The sequence below is a fragment of the Prionailurus viverrinus genome, chromosome C2, assembly GCF_022837055.1.
Source record: "Prionailurus viverrinus isolate Anna chromosome C2, UM_Priviv_1.0, whole genome shotgun sequence".
In the NCBI taxonomy this organism is placed as follows: domain Eukaryota; kingdom Metazoa; phylum Chordata; class Mammalia; order Carnivora; family Felidae; genus Prionailurus; species Prionailurus viverrinus.
The window spans coordinates 133,314,768-133,336,589 of record NC_062569.1 but is presented as its reverse complement, the minus strand read 5'-3'; the positions used below and the strand labels follow the sequence as shown (position 1 = coordinate 133,336,589).

General features: G+C 37.2%; 1 pseudogene; it reads right to left on the bottom strand.

Moving 5' to 3' along the window:
- Nucleotides 1–3,324: 3,324 nt before the first annotated feature.
- On the bottom strand, nt 3,325–4,310 carry LOC125174531 (ribose-phosphate pyrophosphokinase 2-like; annotated as a pseudogene).
- Between the last annotated feature and the right edge of the window lie 17,512 nt (nt 4,311–21,822).

Sequence of the window (21,822 nt, the reverse complement as noted above, 5' to 3'; positions counted from 1 at the left end):
GTACAGTGTTAGACAATCTTAAAAGCTATATTCTTTTTTTTAATTGCTTAATATTGAGGGAAGGAGAGAGAGAGAGAGGCAGAGAAAGAGAGTCAGACAGAGAATCTGAAGTGGGCTCTGTGCTGACTGCAGAGAACCTGATATGGGGCTTGGACTCGTGAATGCTGAGATTATGACCTGAGCTGAAGTTGGATGCTTAATCCAGGTGCCCCCAAAGCCTATATCCTAAACTAATACAAGCACTGAAAATTATCTATTTCTGAATCTAGTTGACATCTAAAAAGCAAAGTTCTAATATGAATATCTGTAAGTTGATTAGTATAATTTAAGTTGGAAGATGAGCAGCTTTGGTATATTTGTATTTCTCTGGCTCCCCTTTTTGACTGGATGTACATGAATCCAACCCCATATAGCGGAGTTGGGTGAGACTAATGTATTTGGTGGTTTCACTTAAATGTTTCCATACAAGCAGCAAGGGATATGCAAGTTCTGGGACTGCGCTGCTCGTAGGGCCACCTTCATCATCTTTCTTGAAGTGAAACCATCAGATAGTTAAGGTCTGCACTGCCACTGTGTATGGCCAAGTCTAGTCTAATTAGTTAATATATCAGAAATCCTTGAAAGTAATAAAATTTAAGGTTAAATTATAGAAACAATCAGTTCTTAATTCAGAAAATGACAATAGATTTTTCAATTTTTTATCTGAAGATTATTTTAAAACTAGCTCTGTATCTTAGAATCAATCTTAACTTGAAATGATTACCTTTAAGTAAACTTCTATGAGTCATGTGAACATGTGTGCCAAGACTGTCTTCCTATGTGTGTTCATAGCTACATTTTCATTTGTCTATGTATAGAAATTCCAAGAAAGAGATATCACTCATTTATTGAAAGGAAAAAGTTATATCTAAATAGGCTCTTTATATATCTTAAGTCAACTCTTTGTAGGTATAGACAATCTATATTGCATAGGGGGCTCTACAAAGCTACATAATGCCATTTTTTTTCCTCAAAAGTCATTTTAAGGTATAGCAAAATGCTAGTTTCTGCAGTGACTGAAATGAACTTTTAACTTCAACCTCTGCTGTGGTGAAGTTTGAAACCTTAAAGATTGCCATTGAAATTTGCTAATGACTTAAAGATTTGATTTTTCTACCTGCAGAATGTAGATCAGAGAATTTCCTCTCTTCAAGTTTTAAGAGTCAGCAGAAGGGAGAGATTATTATTCTAAGGCTTTGTCTTCTGTAGACAAATTCTCTTCTTTGGGGGCTGAAGAACTCAGTTGTTTGCACACAAGTGTGTGTATAACAAAGCTCACAGGGAGCCAGCGCTTGCCTTCTGCCACAGGCAGGAATGCACCTCCCTGTGGAGGGTGTTGTCAAGGGCCGTCTTGTGGAGAAAGCATTCTTGGCTTCCATGATTACTCTTGGGCCCCATTTGAACATTATCTTAATGGATCAAAAATTAATGCTTACTGATTTGTACTTTTTTCATAGGCCTGACTTGCCCACGTTTTTCATCTAACAGTTTTACTTAAAATAATCAGTTGCCGATCAACTGATGAATGGATAAAGAAATTGTGGTTTATATACACAATGGAATACTACGTGGCAATGAGAAAGAATGAAATATGGCCTTTTGTAGCAATGTGGATGGAACTGGAGAGTGTGATGCTAAGTGAAATAAGCCATACAGGGGCGCCTGGGTGGTGCAGTCGGTTAAGCGTCCGACTTCAGCCAGGTCACGATCTCGTGGTCCGTGAGTTCGAGCCCCGCGTCAGGCTCTGGGCTGATGGCTCGGAGCCTGGAGCCTGTTTCCGATTCTGTGTCTCCCTCTCTCTGCCCCTCCCCCGTTCATGCTCTGTCTCTCTCTGTCCCAAAAATAAATAAACGTTGAAAAAAAAAAAGAAATAAGCCATACAGAGAAAGACAGATACCATATGGTTTCACTCTTATGTGGATCCTAAGAAACTTAACAGAAACCCATGGGGGAAGGGAAGAAAAAAAAAAAAAAGAGGTTAGAGTGGGAGAGAGCCAAAACATAAGAGACTGTTAAAAACTGAGAACAAACAGGGTTGATGGGGGGTGGGAGGGAGGGGAGGGTGGGTGATGGGTATTGAGGAGGGCACCTTTTGGGATGAGCACTGGGTGTTGTATGGAAACCAATTTGACAATAAATTTCATATATTAAAAAAATATATATAAAAAAATAAAAAAAATTAAAAAAAATAAAATAATCAGTTGCCTAAGAGACTTGCTACTTCTGATTACAAAAGGCAAAAGAATGTGAAATCAAAACTAAAGAAATAATGTTTAAATATGATTTAGGTGGCACTCACAAAAATTCACTTTTTATTATGTCCAAATCAAAATAATGATCAGACTAGTAAACTTGAGGGGATTTAGGGGAGTCTTTATTTTGGTGGAAATCCACAACGTGAAATTATTGCAAAAAAGGCAAAGTAAAGGCTAGAGCTAAAAATAGGCCATAAAACTAGATGGCAGGACAGGAGGAGCCACTCAAAGAGCTGTCTTCCTGGGATAGTCAGAGCACAGCATGAATGGACCAGTGAGCCTGCAGAGTCTTTCTCTAAACATTTTCTCAGTCAGTCTATTGCTAAAGATAATTTTGAAATTTTAGAACATGACATTTCAGGTGAGTAATAGTTATATTTTTTAGAAGTTGCAGTAAAAAAAAATAATGAACTACATTGCCTCTGATATGTCTATTGTTTATCAGAAAGTAAACATGTCAGTGGCCATCTTAAAGCCACATAAAATTTGGTCAGATTAAGCACAATAACCACAATGGTTTATTTGAAACCTGGTTACTGAAAAAAAAATTCAAAATTCAGGGTATTATAAATTTTCCAAGGTTCACTCAGTATAGTTCTGTATACAGGGTTTTACCCAAATGTCCATTGACATTATTATTTACACCGAAAGCTTTAATCTGAAGTCATCTCTGGCACCTTCAGAATATATAAACTATGAACTTCTGCAATGTAATTATATACTTGAAACTTGTGGCCTCAAAGTACTGATAAAACAAAGAAAAAGGTCACGTATCCGACAAGTCAGGATGATGAAACATGTATCACTAACAGCAGGTCACTTAGAAAAATCAAATAACCACTGCCCTCCCCTCAAACTGAAAATAAATGGACTTGAGCTTGAGGAGAGGGAAACAATGGGTCTTGGAGTATACAAAGATTGGGTGCTTTTGCATTATCCTATAATTGCTGAGTCCTGAAACTAAAAAGTCAGAAAAACTCTGGCAATTCAGAGGCCAAAGTAGGCTTCATTCATACCTTACATCTGGGATCTATAGTGGTATGTGGCTGAACAGGTAAAACACAGATTCACCATTGTGTGCCCTTTGGATTACCTCAGCCAAGATCATCAAGATATCAATAACCTGAATCTTGGAACAGTGTCTCCTTTTGACCCCATATGGAATGGTGTTTGTGACAACAGCTTCAAAGGCAGCATTATTCTGGAAATAGCTGGCCCAGAGAAGATCCTGTGGGTAAAGGATAGCATAAATTTTGGTGGCTTCTGCTGAGAGTAGCTGGTTGGAAGCACAGCAGATAGTGCCACGCATGTCAGCCATGTTGTCCACAAAGATAGCCATGTGGTCCTTCATGTGGCCCACAGCAACCATCCAGTCTACTTCATTTGCATTCTTTTTCTATTTGTGAATCAAGGCAAATTCCACATTTACCTTGTCTGCAATTGATGTGACCCTTTTACCTCCTCTGGCATCAGGTGAACCGATAATACAGTTCCTCCACTTGGCGGTGTTCTCCTGAATCCACTGCAGGACTACAGGCTCCGCGTACAGATTATCCACTGGAATGTCAAAGACTCACTGGGTCTGAGAGGCATGCAGGTCCATGGTGAGGATGTGGTCTGCCCCAGCAACCAAGAGCATATATGCCACAAGTTTCACAGACATCAGAACATGGCTCTTGTCCTTTTTACCTTGTCGAGAGTATGGAAAACCTGGGGTCATGGCAGTTACCCTGGATGATGGACGACGTGATCTTGCAGGCGTTGATCACGATGAGGAGCTCCATCAGGCTGTCGATTTCTCCACACCACCCTGGATGTTATAGACATCTTTGGCTTCACGCTTTCACCGATCTTGACTCTGGTATCCTGGTTGCTGAACTTCTTAGTGACCACCTTGCCCAGCTTCAGGCCCAGCCAGTCAGCCACACACAGGAACAGGTCCTAGTGTGAGCTGCCGCTGAAGAGCATGTGACTGGGCGTGGCAGAGATGGCTGAGGCTCGGGAGCGGGAAAGCATGCTGTCCCTGTCTGGTGTTGATGTCAGGGTGAATCTGGCATTATATAATTGTCTGTGAATTATTTATTTCTTTTTAACTTTTTAGGAGCATATGTGCGGAAATGGTATTATTTTTTCCTTGAATTTTGGGAGAAATGATCTGTAAAACTATTTGTGCCTGGAATTTTTGTTTTGTGGGAAAGTTAACTACAATTAATATTTTTCATAGATAAAACTTTTATATCTTGTGTGGCCATTAGAAGTTGTGGCTTTCGAGGAATTTGTCCATTTGCTCTAAGTTGCCAAATTTATTGCCATAAAGATGTTCAAAATGTTCCTTTATTATCTTTTAAATATTCTTAGAATCTATAGTTATGTTACTTCCCTTACTCCTGATATTGGGAGAACTAGTGTCTACTCTCCTTTATTCTCTCCTAATAGACTGCTTAGAATGTATGTCAATTTTATCTTTGTTATTAAAGAACCAGTTTTTGGTTTCATTGTTTTTTTGTTTTTGTTTTTAATTCTGATTTCTAGATAATTTAGGCTCTGAAGTTTATTGTATTTCTTTTTTCTACTTTGGAAGCTGATGTCATTGACTTGAGATGATTCTCATTTTTCAGTATTAAGCAATAAGTGCTTTAAATTTCTCCCTAGGTACTGTTTTTTAGTGGCATCCCACACGTTTTGATATGTCATATTAGTTTTATAGGGCTGCCGTACCAAAGTGTTATAAACTGGGTGACTTAAAACAAAAGAAATTTTATTCTCTCACAGTTCTTGAGGCTAGATGTCATGAATCAAGGTGTCAGCAAGACCATGCTCCCTGTGGGACTCTTGGTACAGTCCTCCTTACCCCTTCCTGGATTCTGATGATAGCAGTGATCCTTTGTGTACGTTGGCTTGCGGGTGCATTATACTGGTCTCTGTGCCTGTCATCGTGTGATGTCTTTTCTTCGTGTGTCTCTTCTCTTCTTGTAAGGGCACTAGTCATATTGGGTTAGGGCCCACCTTATCCAGTATTATCCAGTATTATCCAGTTTAATATTATAATATCCAGTATTATCTCATTTTGAGTTAACTAATTATACCTGTAATGACTCTATTCTCAAATAAGGTCACATTCAGAGATGCTGGGGGTTTAGAACTTGAATATAATTTTAGAGGAAAACAATTTAACCCATAATAATTGATTGTATTTTCATTCTGTTCAAAATACATTCTAATTTTTCTTTCTACTTTTTTTTTGACCTGTGGGTTATTTAAAATTATGTTTCTTAGTTTTTAAATATTAGAGATTCTTTCAATTTAATTTAAAAAAATTTTAATGTTTATTTTTGAGGGATAGAGACACTGTATGAGCGAGGGAGGGGCAGAGAGAGAGGGAGACACAGAATCCCAAGCAGGCTCCAGGCTCTGCACTGTCAGCACAGCGCCTGGCTCGGGGCTAGAACCCACGAACCATGAGATCATGGCCTGAGCTGAAGTTGGACACTTAACTGACTAAGCCATGATTTGGGTTTAAAAAACAATTTTCGTGTCTTAATTTTTGAATATGTGCAATATATTTATAACGACAGTTCTTTTTTAAGTTTATTTTATTTTTGAGAGACAGAAAGAGAGCGAGCGCACAGGCGGGGGTAGGGCAGAGAGAGAGAGAGAGGGAGACACAGAATCCAAAGCAGGCTCCAGGCTCTGAGCTGTCAGCATAGAGGCCAATGGGGGGCTTGAACCCACAAACCGTGAGATCATGACCTGAGCCGATCATGACTGAGCCACCCAGCACACTTGTAATAACAGTTCTAATGTATTTGTCTCCTAATTCTAACAGTGGCTCTGGTTCAGTTTATATTGATTTATTTATTTTCTCAGTGTGACTCATATTTTCCTAGTTTTTCAGTGCCTGGTAATTGTTTTTCAGTTTTATTGAGGTATTATTGACTTATAAGAACTATACATATTTAAGATATCCAATGTGATTGGATACATATATATACACTGTGAAATGATTATTGTAATCAAGTTAATTAACATATCCATCATATAATTTTTATCTTTAAAGTTTGATTTGGGTTTAAAAAAATCTTCCTTGTCTTAACTTATGGATACATGGAATATATTTGTAGTAACAGTTCATTCTTTTAGTTATCCCCTTTTTTGGGTAACAAATCTTAGCAAGTTTCAAATACACAACACATTACCACTAATTATAGTATCCATGCTGTACATTGGGTCTCCAGAACTTCTTCATCTTATAGCTGAGAGTTTGTACCCTTTGACCAACATCTTCCCATTTACCCCCACATCCCCAACCCTTGATAACTACCATTTTACTCTCTGCTTTTATGAGTTTGGCCGTTTTCGATTTCACATATATGTGAGATCATGCAGCATTTGTCTATTTCTGTCTGGTTTATTTCACTTAGCATAATGTCCTTAACGTTCTTTTATGTGGTCACAAATGGCAGGGTTTCCTTCCGTTTTAAGGCAGAATTAACATCACACTGTATAAACATACCACATTTTTCTTTATCCATTCCTCCGTTAATAGCTATATAGGTTGTTTCCATAGGGCTACTGTGAATAATGCTGCAACAAACATGAGAGTGTAAATATCTCTTCAAGATAGTGATTTTATTTCCTTTGAGTATATACATAGAAATAGGATTGATGGATCATATGGTAATTCTGTTTTTTCATTTTTCTGAGGAAACTCCATACTGTTTTCCCTAAAGGCTGTACCAATTTACATTACCATTAACAGTGTACAAGAGTTCCCTTTCACCACATCCTCATCAACACTTGTTATCTTTTGTTATTTTGATAATAGCCATACTAATGGGTATGAGGTGTTATTTCATTATGGTTTTGATTTGCATTTCCTGGATATTAAACCTTCTTATCACACACATACACACACGAATAAATAAGTAGGGTGGGAGGCAACTTTTGGAGGTGATGATATGTTTATGAGATTGATTATGGTGATGACTTCATGGGCATATGTTCATCTTCAAACTCATAAAGTAGTATGTATTAAATATGTGCAACTTTTTGTATGTCAGTCATAGCTCAATAAAGTGGTTTTTATTTAAAAAATACTTCACTAAAAGCATGCTTTACTATAGTTTTAGTAGGGTTCCAGAAAATATTGTAATTAGATGCATATGCTCGGTCTACCATATTGAAATAGAGTCAACATTAGTAACTATTAACTGTTTTTTTAACTTTATTTTTTTAATTTATATCCAAATTAGTTAGCAAGTAACTATTAACATTCTTCTAAGTATTCTCAGGATAAAAAGATATTCTCAAAATGTAGACTTGTAAAACTTCAAATTCAAAGTTAGTTTTTTTCCCTTTTTCAACTGAAAATAAGGAAGAGTCATCATCATTGAAATTAGGTTTCTCACTTTTTGGAGAAACCTAATTTCTTACATTCTTCTGGAACAGAGGCACATTCAGAGAGGATTGATTATATGGGGACTTTCCTGTGCATTATCATCTTGAAAATGGTTTGGGTTATAGAGTTCTTCTAGAACTCATTCAAGAACTCAAAATATATAAAGAGAATGTTGAAAGTAGGTAGTGTAGTTCTTTAAACATTAATTTGTAATACCTGGACTTATTCCTTTGTAGACTCAAATGCGTGCTCAAGCAGCTTAGCCCTATTTTGTTCCAGGACAGGTATGCTAAATACTATGAAATTGGTCCCTGCCAATGTCCTTTCTAGTGTGAGCTTGAAATGCTCCCTCCTTTTGTACATTAGTCTCCATGGAATTTTTCATTTAAAAGCAAGTCTTATCTATTTGTACTAACCTGGATAAAATGTTCTCATCATTATTTTGTAGTGTTGTTTACATTTTCCAGTACCAGCTTGATCAAGTTTACAAAGTTTTGGCGCTCTTTGTAGTGACAACCACTTAAGAAAGGAAATCAGTGTTGTATTACAAATTCTTCATTTTAAATATCCTCTTTCTTTCTTCTGACAAAAGTGCAATCAAACAAAAAAGATTGCTCTTAAGAACTAGGGATTAGAATAGTGGAAATTTGTAACTCTTAAAAGTTGTACCAATTGTAGTTTAATTTTTATTGATATTATAGGAAAGTGCTCACATTTTCTCTTTGATGCAAGGTTTCATTTGGAATGTCCAGACATGCACCAGTGAGTCTAGATGGATTTGCTATTTTGTTGTCTGGAAACAGTTTGGCTATTTTTGTTGAAATAACATTGACTTTTTTTTTCCCTTGTGGATATTTTTACTATGTGTTGCCAAGCACCAAAAAGATAGGCACTTTCAAAGTCCATGATAATATATACTCACTGTACAGATGACTGTTCCCCCTCATCTTTACCCTAATTCAGGGGACTAAAACATCATTTGTTAAGTTATTATTGGGAGAAATAACTTCTACATTCTTTGTAAGCCCACTAGGAGAAAGGACTTATTTCTCCCTTTAATTAAAATATACAACTGACTTCTCAAAACACATATGAATCTAATATAATTTTCTAACAAAAAGGAGGAGCTGCAAGGGAGATTTTATATATGGTTTCTAAAACTGCTTAGAAATAAAAAGCAAATGCTATCTTCCTTGGGCACTTATTCCATGAAACTTTGTGAGTTTAAAAGAGTAAAGAATCAGAACAAATTAAAAACTAAATGTAGGGTGGAGTTACTTTTTGAAGCACTGCCATGAGTTTCCTGGCTCAGCTGGTGGGAGATGTCAAACAATAAACTGAAATAAATGAACACAATAACCAAATAAGAACCATAACTTACACAAGGATGTGTTTTAAGTTTGGGAGAAATAGTTGTTGCTTTGGCTGACAAGGCCCTGTTGTTCAGTTTTGTTTATTAAATTAGAGCAGATATATTGACATGCACTTCGTCATACATGTATAGCTCTTCAAAGTGACTCTTCCTAATATTGGAAATTCTTGGCTACTTTTTAGTCTAAGGAGAGGTTAGCCAAAGACTAAAGGTTTATTAAGACCACCCAAAATACCAGACTCCACCCCTTCTCTGAATCTGTGCCGCTGTAATACAAATGGAGAAAACTTAAAGGGATGGAGGGTGAAGTGGAGGGCAGATGGGAGAGAGGAAGGGAAAAGGGAGGCAAAAGAAAATGCAAGTTTTCATCAGATGAAGTTCTCTTTTCTTTCTGCTTTCTGAATAGATGAAAAGACACAAAACCATTACATCAATTCCTTCATTTTATTTTATTTTATTTTATTTTATTATTTTATTTTATTTTATTTTATTTTATTTTATTTTATTTAGCGCAAGCAGGGAGGGGGCAGAGAGAGAGAGAGAGAGAGAGAGAGAGAAAGAGAGAATCTTAAGTGAGTTCTATGCTTGGCGTGGAGCCCAATACAGGGCTTGATCCCACAATTCTGGGATCATGACCTGAGCTGAAATTGACTCAGGTATGCAGGCACCCCAATTCTTTCTTATCATAGATATTTTGTGTTTGTTGTGTGAGCAAGAAGAACACATTGTGATTTTCTATAATATTCATATGATGCCAACTGCAATGGGTGTTTTGGGTATTTCTCAGATTTTATTTTAAAGCATATACAGTATTGGGGCACCTGGATGGCTCTGTTGGTTGAGTATTCCACTCTTGATTTTGGCTTAGGTCATGATCTCATGATTAGTGAGTTTGAGCCCTACATTGGGCTCTGCACTAACAATGCAGAGTCTGTTTCGGATTCTCTCTCTCCCTCTCTTTCTGCTCCTCCTCTGCTCGCCTGCTGTCTCTCTCTGTAAATAAATAAATAAACTTAAAAAAATAAAGCATATGGAATTTTACTTACTTATTTATTTATTTATTTATTTATTATTTATTTTTAATGTTTATTTATTTTTGAGACAGAGACAGAGTGTGAACAGGGGAGCGTTGGAGAGAGAGGGAGACACAGAATCCGATGCAGGCCCCAGGCTCTGAGCTGTCAGCATAGAGCCTGATGTGGGACTTGACCTCATGAACCATGAGATCATGACCTGAGCTGAAGTCAGACGTTTAACGGACTGAGACACCCAGTCGCCCCAAGCATATATGTTTTTTAGAATGTCTGTTTTAGAAGATTAGTTATAATGTTATCTCTAAATTTATACTACAATATTTTGCATGGCAGGCAACTATAGAAATTCATTGCATGGCATCTTGAAGTTTTATGGAAAATTCTTGCTCATTTTAATGAATCTTTTTGTTTGAAAGTTTTTGGGTCGAGATGCTGTGTCCAACTGAGATTTAGCTGAACAAAATTGCTTTAAAAGATTCCCACAAATGTTTGCTAGAATCAGTCAAGTAATTATATACTTCTCAGCAAAACATTCTTAACTGTCTTTTCCAAAGCAGTATCAATTCCTTTCCAGTGAGTCTCCTCAAAAAAAATTTTTTTACAGTTAAATGGAGCAGCACAGTGAATAGAAATGGTAAGTAGTTTCATGTGCTGTACAGGAGGAGCTCAGTTACTTTTAAACATTTTTTTAAATTTATTTTTTGAGAGAGAGAGAGGTGGGGGAAGGGCAGAGAGAGAATCCCAAGCAGGCTCCATGCTATCAGCACAGAGCCCTGATGTGGAGCTCAGTCTCACAAACCATGAGATCATGACCTGAGCTGAAATCAAGAGTTGGATGCTTAACCGATTGAGCCATCCAGATGTCCCAAGAACTCAGTTATTTTTTTAACTAGCCATGAAATGAATGTGAAATGGAGAAGTGCATCAGAAAATATTCCAGGAGACCAGCAGATCAAATTAAGAGAAAGAGATTCAAGAAAGCAATTAAATAAGAGACAATGTGAAGAAAGTATTATGATGGGATATTAAAAAGAAAAGAAAGTGAAGGAGGCCAGGCATGAAGTGTGAAGATTTGAACAAGAGAACTGGATAACTGTGTTCTCTGGAAGACATGGAAGATTCATGCCAATAAAAGAGGGATGGGTAGAAGTTGCAAGACTAACAACAAGAAGGAAGAGATTGAACATAATGATTGTGTCTTACACATGGTTCTCTTATAACTCTCCATGTGTGCTCCTCAGCTTTTACACTGCAACATTCAGTGCATAGAACTGGTTTATTCACTCCTGTGACTTATTGCTAATTTCATATAAACATCCCCCTAGTGGTTTAAACATGTCTGGAAGCAATTACGTTTCTTAGAAGTAACTCTGTGCTTTCTAATTAAGATTCTATGAAAAATGTTGCCAGTCTTAAAAGTCAGACATTTTTTGTTGTTGTGAAGGATCCTAAAATTCTCATGAAGAAATTGTTGTCCATAGACCCAGGATCTTGGAAACTTCTACATGTATACATCTAAATATCTATCCACTCATGTATCTAAACAAATAGATACATGTGTTTTTAGATGCTCCCATTCTGTTATGAATATATGCATACTCACAAAAACTGGCCTTCATAAATTCATTTCTCAACATTCTGAACTTGGAAAAAAAATTAAAAAGACTTTTATTTTTTTCAAACAAAGTAGGTTTGAGTTAGAATATTTTACAAACAACAAACACTTCAAATGTCCAAATTTGAAAGATGAATTAAAAGACAAAAAATCCACCACTTTGAAGATCTATCATTTAAAATTGTGCATCTTATAACTACACAGTTAAGTTCACAATTTTAATCCTCAATTCATTGACAATGCATATTATTTGCCAGCATTTGGAAGCCAAACAGGGTGAGAGGGGAGAGCCTTTACATATTCCAGGTTTAATATCTAAGCACCAGATGGAAACAATTCTACAATGAAAGAAAGAAATCTGTTAGGATATTTTGGAGATCTGTTCAGTTCAGCAGCACATCACTGGTTATGGAGGCCAATTTCTCAGAGGACTTATTTGAATTGCAGATACTGAAGTAGTGCACTAATTTAACCCAGAAAATGCTGAATTTTGGACTTATTTCAATTTTAATAGTTGTTAGGTTAGAAAAGTACCCATTTTTATTTCAATAATGACTCTTGTATACCTGGAGCAAAGTATTTTGGGGCAGATAAGCCAGAAGAGAAGGAGTGATTTTTATTGAAATTGAAATAATACAAAAATTGAAATAATAAAAAGTTTTATTGTTAATATATACAACCATGACCATTTTAAGGGAATTGTAAAATCATCTATATTAATTTTGCTGTGAAAATCTTTATCCAGAACAGTTTATGACATTTAATAATAAGGGATTTGAAACAGTTAACAACAATTAAAACTAGGCTATGGATCTTTCAAAGGGTGATTTTTAAGTGAATCTGAGCAGAAACAAAGAGCAAAAAAAATCTGCTTGGTAAATAATGGATGGCTGAGCTTTGACAGTGAAAGACTGGGGACTAGTGGGATATTAAGCAATAAATCTCTGAGGGGGCCTCTTTCATATTCATACCTGTGTTTTCTGGCAAAATAAGTGTCAAAATTTGCAGCCATATGACAGCAAAATTATGCATTACATGGTGAATTATAGATTTTGGATGAAGTCCAACTCAAATACTTTCATAAGAACTTGACATGATAAACAAAACACATTGCTTTTCCAAATTGCAGCTTGTTTAAAATTAAAAAAAAACAACAAAATATTACTATTATAATAGATGATCAGAATGTCAATGCTCCTCACTCCCAGTACTAGGTTTTTATTTTATGAAACATTGTGAGAGGACTGTACCTATATACAAAGTGCCAAGAGCTGAAAAGAAATGAGGATTGAACTAATGGAAAGCAGGCAGTAAGTGAAAAGCTTGTTCATATATTTTGTTGGGTGCAGAGAATAGGGAGAATCTTTATGGGGAGCAAAGAGAATTGAAAATTCAATCTTCACCTCTCTGATTTGTCCTACTGTATCTGCTGTATATTTGGACTTTTTGGTAGAGAGATGGAAAGGAGAAATGGAAAGGAGTTCAGGAACAGCAAAGAGAAACAGAAGAGATATGTTATAAGGGAATAATGGTGAAGAAATTCTTATTCTCTTGAATCATCCACAATGTTGAGTTCTTGGTTCTTAGGTAAAGGACATTACTCAGTGTTCATCTTCCAATGAGTCATGTCTTTGAGACAGTTAAACTACCTTTGTAGTATTACATTTAGGGAAAAATCTGAGACTGACAGGAAAACAGATTTCATGGTGCTGGGGTTCTATCTGAGCAATTTAGAGGGTCAGGAGGAGTAATTTAAACTTCCTCATCTGGACTCTACTTCTAGGCTGCGTACTTTGTATTGTTAAAAAAGGACAAGTTTCTCAAACAATTTGCATTTGCTCTGAAGACATGGGAGCTAAAACTGCAAAAGGACAACTGGTCCATGAATCAAGAAACATGCATTCAGACCCCACATCTGCAGCTAACTGTGAGCTAATCATATGTGTTTTTTTCTTCGCACTATACTTTTCTAGCCTGTAAAACACTGAGGTTGATTTGTTTGATTTCTGAGGTGTCTTCAAACTCTGAAAATCATTGTATGTTTGCTTTATTCTAAGACTGAAACCCCTGTACTCTCAGTGTCCTGAAGAGAATAAATAGCTGGCAGAGGCCTGTGAATATTTAAGTAAGTGCCCTTTCCCTCTTACCAGGCTGGCTGGCTTTCTTTCTTCCTTTCTTTCTTTCCTTTCTTTCTTTTCTTTCTTTCTTTCTTTCTTTCTTTCTTTCTTTCTTTCTTTCTTTCTTTCTTTCTTTCTTTCATCTTTCTCCTTCCTTCCTTCCTTCCTTCCTTCCTTCCTTCTTCGCTCCCTCCCTCCCTCCCTTCCTCCCTCCCTCCCTTCTTCCTTCTTTCCTTCCTCCCTCCCTCCCTCCCTTCTTCCTTCCTTCCTTCCTTCCTTCCTTCCTTCCTTCCTTCCTTCCTTCCTTTCGTCCTGACCTTAGGGGGAAATCTTTCAGTTTTTCCCCATTGAGGATGATATTAGCAGTGGGTCTTTCGTATATGGCTTTTATGATCTTGAGGTGTGATCCTTCTATCCCTACTGTCTTGAGGGTTTTTATCAAGAAAGGATGCTGTATTTTGTCAGATGCTTTCTCTGCATCTATTGAGAGGATCGTATGGTTCTTGTCCTTTCTTTTATTGATGTTATCACATTGATTGTTTTGCAGATATTGGACCAGCCCTCCATCCTAGGTATAAATCCCACTTGGTTGTGGTGAATAATTTTTTTAATGCATTGTTTGATCCAGTTGGCTAATATCTTGTTGAGGATTTTTGCATCCATGTTCATCAGGGAAATTGGTCTATAGTTCTCCTTTTTAATGGGGTCTTTGTCTGGTCTTGGACTCAAGGTAATGCTGGCCTCATAGAAAGAGTTTGGAAGTTTTCCTTCCATTTCTATTTTTTGGAACATCTTCAAGAGAATAGATGTTAACTCTTCCTTAAATGTTTGGTAGAATTCTCCTGGAAAGCCATCTGGCCCTGGACTCTTGCTTTTTGGGAGATTTTTGATTACTAATTTGATTTCTTTACTGGTTATGGGTCTGTTCAAATTTTCTATTTCTTCCTGTTTCAGTTTTGGTAGTGTATGTGTTTCTAGGAATTTGCCCATTTCTTCCAGATTACCCATTTTATTGGTGTATAATTGCTCATAATATTCTCTTATTATTGTTTTTATTTCTACTCTTTTGGTTGTGATCTCTCTTCTTTCATTCTCGATTTTATTTATTTGGGTCCTTTACTTTTTCTTTTCTTTTTTTTTTTTTTAATTTTTTTTCCACGTTTTTTATTTATTTTTGGGACAGAGAGAGACAGAGCATGAACAGGGGAGGGGCAGAGAGAGAGGGAGACACAGAATCGGAAACAGGCTCCAGGCTCTGAGCCATCAGCCCAGAGCCTGACGCAGGGCTTGAACTCACGGACCGTGAGATCGTGACCTGGCTGAAGTCGGACGCTTAACCGACTGTGCCACCCAGGTGCCCCTACTTTTTCTTTTTGATCAAATTGGTTGTGGTTTATCAATTTTACTAATTCTTTCAAAGAGTCAGCTTCTGGTTTCATTCTGTTCTACTGTTTTTTGGTTTTGATAGCATCAATTTCTGCTCTAATCTTTATTATTTCCTGTCTTCTGCTGGTTTGGGGTTTTACATGCTGTTCTTTTTCCAGCTCTTTAAGGTGTAAGATTAGGTTGTGTATCTGAGACCTTTCTTCCTTCTTTAGGGCCTGGATTTCTGTAGCCTTTGTTGCGTCCCAGAGGTTTTGGGTTGTGGTCTTATCATTTTCATTGGCTTCCGTGTACTTTCTGATTTATTCTTTAACTTCTTGGTTGGCCCATTCATTAATAGGATGTTCTTTGGTGTCCCAAGTATTTGTTACCTTTCCAAATTTTTTCTTGTGGTTGATTTCGAGCTTCATAGCATTGTGGTCTGAAAATATGCATCGTATGATCTCGATCTTTTTGTCCTTCTTGAGGGCTGATTTGTGTCCCAGTATGTGGTCTATTCTGGAGAATGTTCCGTGTGCACTGCTTTTGGATGAAATGTTCTGAATATATCTGTTAAGTCCATCTGGTCCAGTGTGTCATTCAAAGCCAATGTTTCCTTGTGGATTTTCTGAGTAGATGATCTGTCCATTGTTGTAAGTGGGGTGTTGAAGTCCCCTACTATTATGGTATTATTATCAATGAGTTTCTTTGTGTTTGTGATTAATTGATTTATATATTTGGGTGCTCTCACATTTGGCACATAAATGTTTACAATTGTTAGGTCTTCTTGGTGGATAGACCCCTTAATTATGATATAATGCCCTTCTTTATCTCTTGTTACAGTCTTTATTTTAAAGTCTAAATTGTCTGATATAAGTATGGCCACTCTGGCTTTTTTTTGTTGACCATTAGTATGATAGATGGTTCTCCATCCCTTTACTTTCAATCTGAAGGTGTCTTTAGGTCTAAAGTGGGTCTCTTGTAAACAACATATAGATGGATCTTGTTTTCTTATCCATTCTGTTACCCTGTGTCTTTTGATTGGAGCATTGAGTCCATTGATGTTTAGAGTGAGTACTGAAAGATATGAATTTTTTGCCATTATGCTGCTTGTAGAGTTGGAGTTTCTTATGGTGTTCTCTGATCCTTTCTAGTCTTTGTTTATTTATTTATTTATTTATTTATTTATTTATTTAATCTTGTCTCCTCTCAGTTGCCCTTAAAATTTCTCTCAGGACTGGTTTAATGGTCACAAACTCCTTTAATTTTTGTTTTCCTGGGAAACTTTTATTTCTCCTTCTATTTTGAATGACATCCTTGCTGGATAAAGAATTCTTGGCTGCATATTTTTCTGATTCAGCACATTGAATATATCCTGCCACTCCTTTCTGGCTTGCCAAGTTTCTGTGGATAGGTCTGCTGCAAACCTGATCTGTCTTCCTTGTAGGTTAAGGACTTTTTTCCCTTGCTACTATCATGAATCTTCCCTTGCCTGGGTAATTTGTGAATTTGACTATGATATCCCTTGTTGATGGTCAGTTTTTTGTTGAATCTAATGGGAGTGCTCTGTGCTTCCTGGATTTTGATGTCTGTGTCTTCCCCCAGGTTAGGAAAGTTTTCCACTATGATTTGTTCACATAACCCTTGTACCCCTTTTTCTCTCTCTTCCTCTTCTGGGACCCTTATGATTCTGATGTTATTCCCTTTTAGTGAGTCACTGATTTCTCTAATTCTTAAATCATGCTCGTTTTCCTTAGTCTCTTTCTTTTTTTCTGTTTCATTCTTCTCCATAAGTTTGTCCTCTATGTTGCTGATTCTCTACTCTGCCTCACCCATCCTTGCTGCCGTGGCATCCATTTGAGATTGCAGCTCTGTTACAGCATTTTTTATTTCATACTGACTTGCTTTTACTTCTTTTATCTCTGCAGAAAGGGATTCTAATCTATTTTTGACTCCAATTAGTATTCTTATCGTGATTCTAAATTCTGGCTCAGACACCTTGCTTGTATCTGTGTTGTTTAAGTCTCTGGCTGTCGTTTCTTCCTGATATTTCTTTTGGGGTGAATTCCTTCATGTCATCATTTTGAAGGGACAAGAAGAATTAATGAGGTAGAAAAAAATTAAAGTAAAAACATAGATTAAAAAATTAAAAACAACACACACACACACACACACACACACACACACACAATCAAATAAATGATGCTAGATCCTAGGTGTGTTTTGGTCTGGGTGTTGAAAGGGGCTTGATAGATTGGACAAAAAGTGGGAAAAAAAAGGAAATCGTTTGAAAATATGAAAAAATGAATCCACTGAAATAGAATAAAATGAAATGATGGAAGTAAAATAGAATTTGAAAAAGTTTACACAAAAGTAAAAAATATAGTAAAAAAATTAAAGAAAAATATTTTTAATAAAAATTGAAAATAAAAAAAGTATTTTCTTTATGTATTCAAGAAAATGAAAAGAAACTAGAGAGAGAGAGAAAAAAAAAGAAAGTTGAATGGATGGACCAGTGAACAGATTTTAATATAATTGAAATTACTTCATTTTCCCCTGCAGGTCAAACTATGAAGTGCTTTATAGCCCATAAACTAAGCAGGCAGAGACTTGTGTTCCTGAAGAGGGAAGTTGGCCCAGTTGGGCAGGGCTTAGTGTAATGGCTCCATTCTCCACTAGATGGCTCTGCTTAGCTTACTGGGGTGGATTTTTGTGGTGCTTGTAGGTGTGTATGCATATGTGCAGGAGTGGTGAAAATGGCATCACCCAGCTACCCAGTTTTAGTATCAGAACTCTGTTCTCCCTGGTCAGCAATCACCCACTCCTCCTTTGTCTTCAGCTTCCATCCACTCCCTGCTTTTACACTGTCCATGACCAAGCCCCAGGCAGCACCTCCCTCCTGTGTTTTGTCTCAGATGTGGCTGTTTTTTCTGACCCCTTACTCCTGAGGGACTGCATCTTTGACCCGTTCTGCCCCTATGTGGGAGGGTCTCACAGAGCAATGGCCAGGTGCCAGCAGCACCCAGGAATGTTTGTGGGACCATGCTGCTGCCAATGCCCAGAGACTGTGGCTGGGTGCCAGCCCACCCCAGAAAAAGTTCATGCTATCATGTAGCAGCAGCGTTTCAGGGATTATGGCAAATCACAACACACATGTGGCACCAGGCTTTACCCCCCATGACCTTGTTCCATCACCAGTGAATGTGGCTGTTCTCCTGGGTCCACTGGGGCCTTTGCCTTTGGGGGAGCCACACAGCGTCTACCAGATGTTCTCCCAGTAGGGGAACCGCCTCTCCTCATGTGGTTCAAAGACTGCTGGACTTCACTCTGCTTCTGGGGATTCGCCCTTCTCACCAGAGCACCGCCAGGTATTGGGCTGCAGAGTTTCAGACTCTGTGCTCCCCCTGTTTATAGATTCTTAATGGAATTTAAGCTTTCTCCTTTCTCCCTTTTTAGTTCAGTCCCTGCGGCTGTTTCCACTTTTCCACTTTCTCTCCAGCTGCTTTTGGGGGTGGTGCTTTTCCGTATTCTCCCCATACCCCATCTCCATCCTCTCTCCCCATGCAAAAACAGCTGCCTGCCCTCCATGGCTTCTCTCTCTCCCCCAGTTCACCTCTCCACACCACATACCTGTTGAGTTCTGTGGTTCAGGTTGTGCAGATTGTTGTGTTAATCCTCAAATCAGTTTTCTAGGTGTGCAGGATGGTTTAGTGTTGATCTGGCTGTATTTCAGGGATGTGAGACACAAAAAAACTTCCATGTTGTTCCTCCATCCTGGTCCTCCCTCCCAGGCTTTCTTATTTCTGTTCTCTGTTCTGTAGAATTGTAGAAATCTGTGCCTTATAGATTTTGCATTTTGGAAACATTGATTGGACATCTCAGTTTTTACTACTTGACCTGTTGATTGACTTGATTGTTGAACATAGTCAGTTTTTTCTGGAATCATGGAGATACTTTTGTGAGGCAGATTGTAGAAGTGTTTGATGGAGTAGGGAGTTTTGTTTGTGAAGGCTAATAATATGCAAAGTGTTGAAAAGTGGGGTACTAGTAACTAAGGTATGAATAGAGGAGTTAGGTCAATAGTGGCCAGTCTTATATATTGGAGGGAATTTTTTTTTTTCCAGGGTTGAGGGGTGGGGAGGTATTTTCTTTTAAGCTGAGAACTACTTGTCAATGTGAGTTCACAGAGTTAGCTCTTGATTCTGATTTTACATTAAAGTCACTGGGGTCTGTTATTCCTGATACCCACTTTGTTCCTTATTAGTAAGGTATAAACCTATACAACCTCTTTGCACTAAACCATAGAATTCAGGAATTTTAGAGATGGTGTACCTCTTTTTGGTGATCTTTTCCAATTTACTGCTCAGATATGGCTATAGCATAGTAAAATGGTTATTAAAATGGGTTTATAATAAAAATAGTGTATTTCCCAGCTTCTTTGCCTTTTAGCTGGTGACTTTAGGCATTTTTTTGGTAATCCAGCTGTCTTTTATTTATTTATTAAAAGCTTTAAAATAATACTTTATTGAGATATAATTCACATGTAAAATTCACCCTTTGAAGTTGAGTAGCCATCATCAGTATCCAATTTTAGAGTACTTTCATCACTGCAAAGAGGAAAGCCCATACCTACTGTCAGTTCTCTCCATATTTCCCTACTCCACAGACTTTCTTTAATGTAGTGTTAACTTTTCAAGGTCATCCATGTTGTAGCATGTGTCAGTATTTCATTCCTTTTTGTTACTGAATCATATTCCATTATGTGGATATGACACATTGTATTTATTCATTCATCAGTCAGTGGGTATTTGGATTGTTTCTACTTTGTGGCCATTGTGAATAGCTGCTGTGACATTCCTGTTCATTCCTGTAATGCTGCTGTGACATTCCTGTGCAAGTTCAGTTGTCTTGGTTGTATATTTAGAAGTGCAACTGCTGGATCAGGTGGTAACTTTATGTTTTGTTTTGAGGAATTTCGGAACCATTTTCCAAAGTGACTGTGTAATTTTAAATTTCTACCAGCATTGTATGAGGGCTGTAATTATTCCACAGTCCCACTAACCCTTGTTGTTGTTTGTGTTTTTTATTATAGCCATCCTAGTGTGTGTGAATTGATACCACATTGTGGTTTTGATTTGCATTTCTCTAATGACTAATGATGTTGGGTATTTTTTCCTGTGCTTATTGGGATATTTGTATAAATTCAGAAATATCTTGAAATACTTTATTTTTAAATTGGTTTGATTATCTTTTTGTTGCCAACTTGTAAGAATTCTTTAAATATTCTGAATACAGGTCCCTTATGAGATACATGATTTGCAAATATTTCATTCAGTTTTTTTTTCATTTTCTTGATGGTGGACTTTGAAGTAGAAAGCATTTTAATTTTGATGAAGTGTAATTCATCTGTTTTTGTTGTTGTTTGTGATTTTGATGTCACATCTAGGAAATCATTGTCTAATCTCAGGTCATGAAATTTGACCCTTATGTTAATTTCTTTTTTTTTTTAAAGTTTATGTATTTAATTTGAGAGAGAGAGAGAGAGAGAGAGAGAGAGAGCGCAGGAGAGGGGCACAGAGAGAGGGAGAGAGAGAATCCTAAGCAGGCTCTGCACTGTCAGTGCAGAGCTTCATGTGGGGCTTGAACTCACAAACTGTGAGATCATGACCTGAGCTGGAATCAAGAGTTGGACGCTTAACTGGCTGAGCCACGCAGGCGCCCCTCCTGTGTTTATTTTTAAGAGTTTTATTGTTTTAGATTTTACATTTAATTCTGTGATTCATCTTGAATTAACGTTTGTATATTGTATGAGGTAAGGATCTAACTTCATTCTTAGGCATATAGATATCCAGTTAGCTTAGAATTCTTTTTAAAAAGATTTTTTTTTTGACCTGTTGAATTGCTTTGTCACCCTTGTGAAAATTGGTTGACCATAAGCGGAAAGTGTATGTTTGGAATTACAGTTCTATTCCATTCATTGTTCTATATATCTACCCTTATACTAGTACCGTACTGTATTAATCACTGGAACTTTGTGGTTAAGTTTTGAACTTATACGTGTGAATCCTCCAACTTTATCCTTCCTTTTAGAGATTGTTTTGGCTTGTCTGGGTTCCTTGCAGCCATATGAATTTTAAGATCTTCTTGCCAACTTTTTGTAAAAAGGGCAGCTGACATGGAGATAATGAGTATATTGAATCTAGATTAATTTGGCAAGTATAGCTCTCTTAATATTAAGTCTCAATCCATGAACAACATATGATACCTTTCCACTTTAGAGGGAAAGTGTGAATGGGGGAGAGGAGCAGAAGGAGAGAGAGAGAGAATCTTAAGCAGGCTCCATGCTCAGTGAGCAGCCCAGTGTGGGGCTCAATCCCCCAACCCTGGGATCATGACCTGAAATCAAGAGTCAGACACTCAACTGACTGAGCCTCCCAGGTGCTCCTCCATGTACAAGTTTTATACATTCTCTTGTTAGATCTGTTCCTAAGTATTTTATTTTTTGATGCTATTTGAATAGAGTTGTTTTCTTAATTTCTTTTTCAGATATTATTGCTAGTGTGTAGAAATATAACTGATTTTATATATTGAATTTGTATCCTGTAACCTTGCTATACTTTTTTTTTTGTG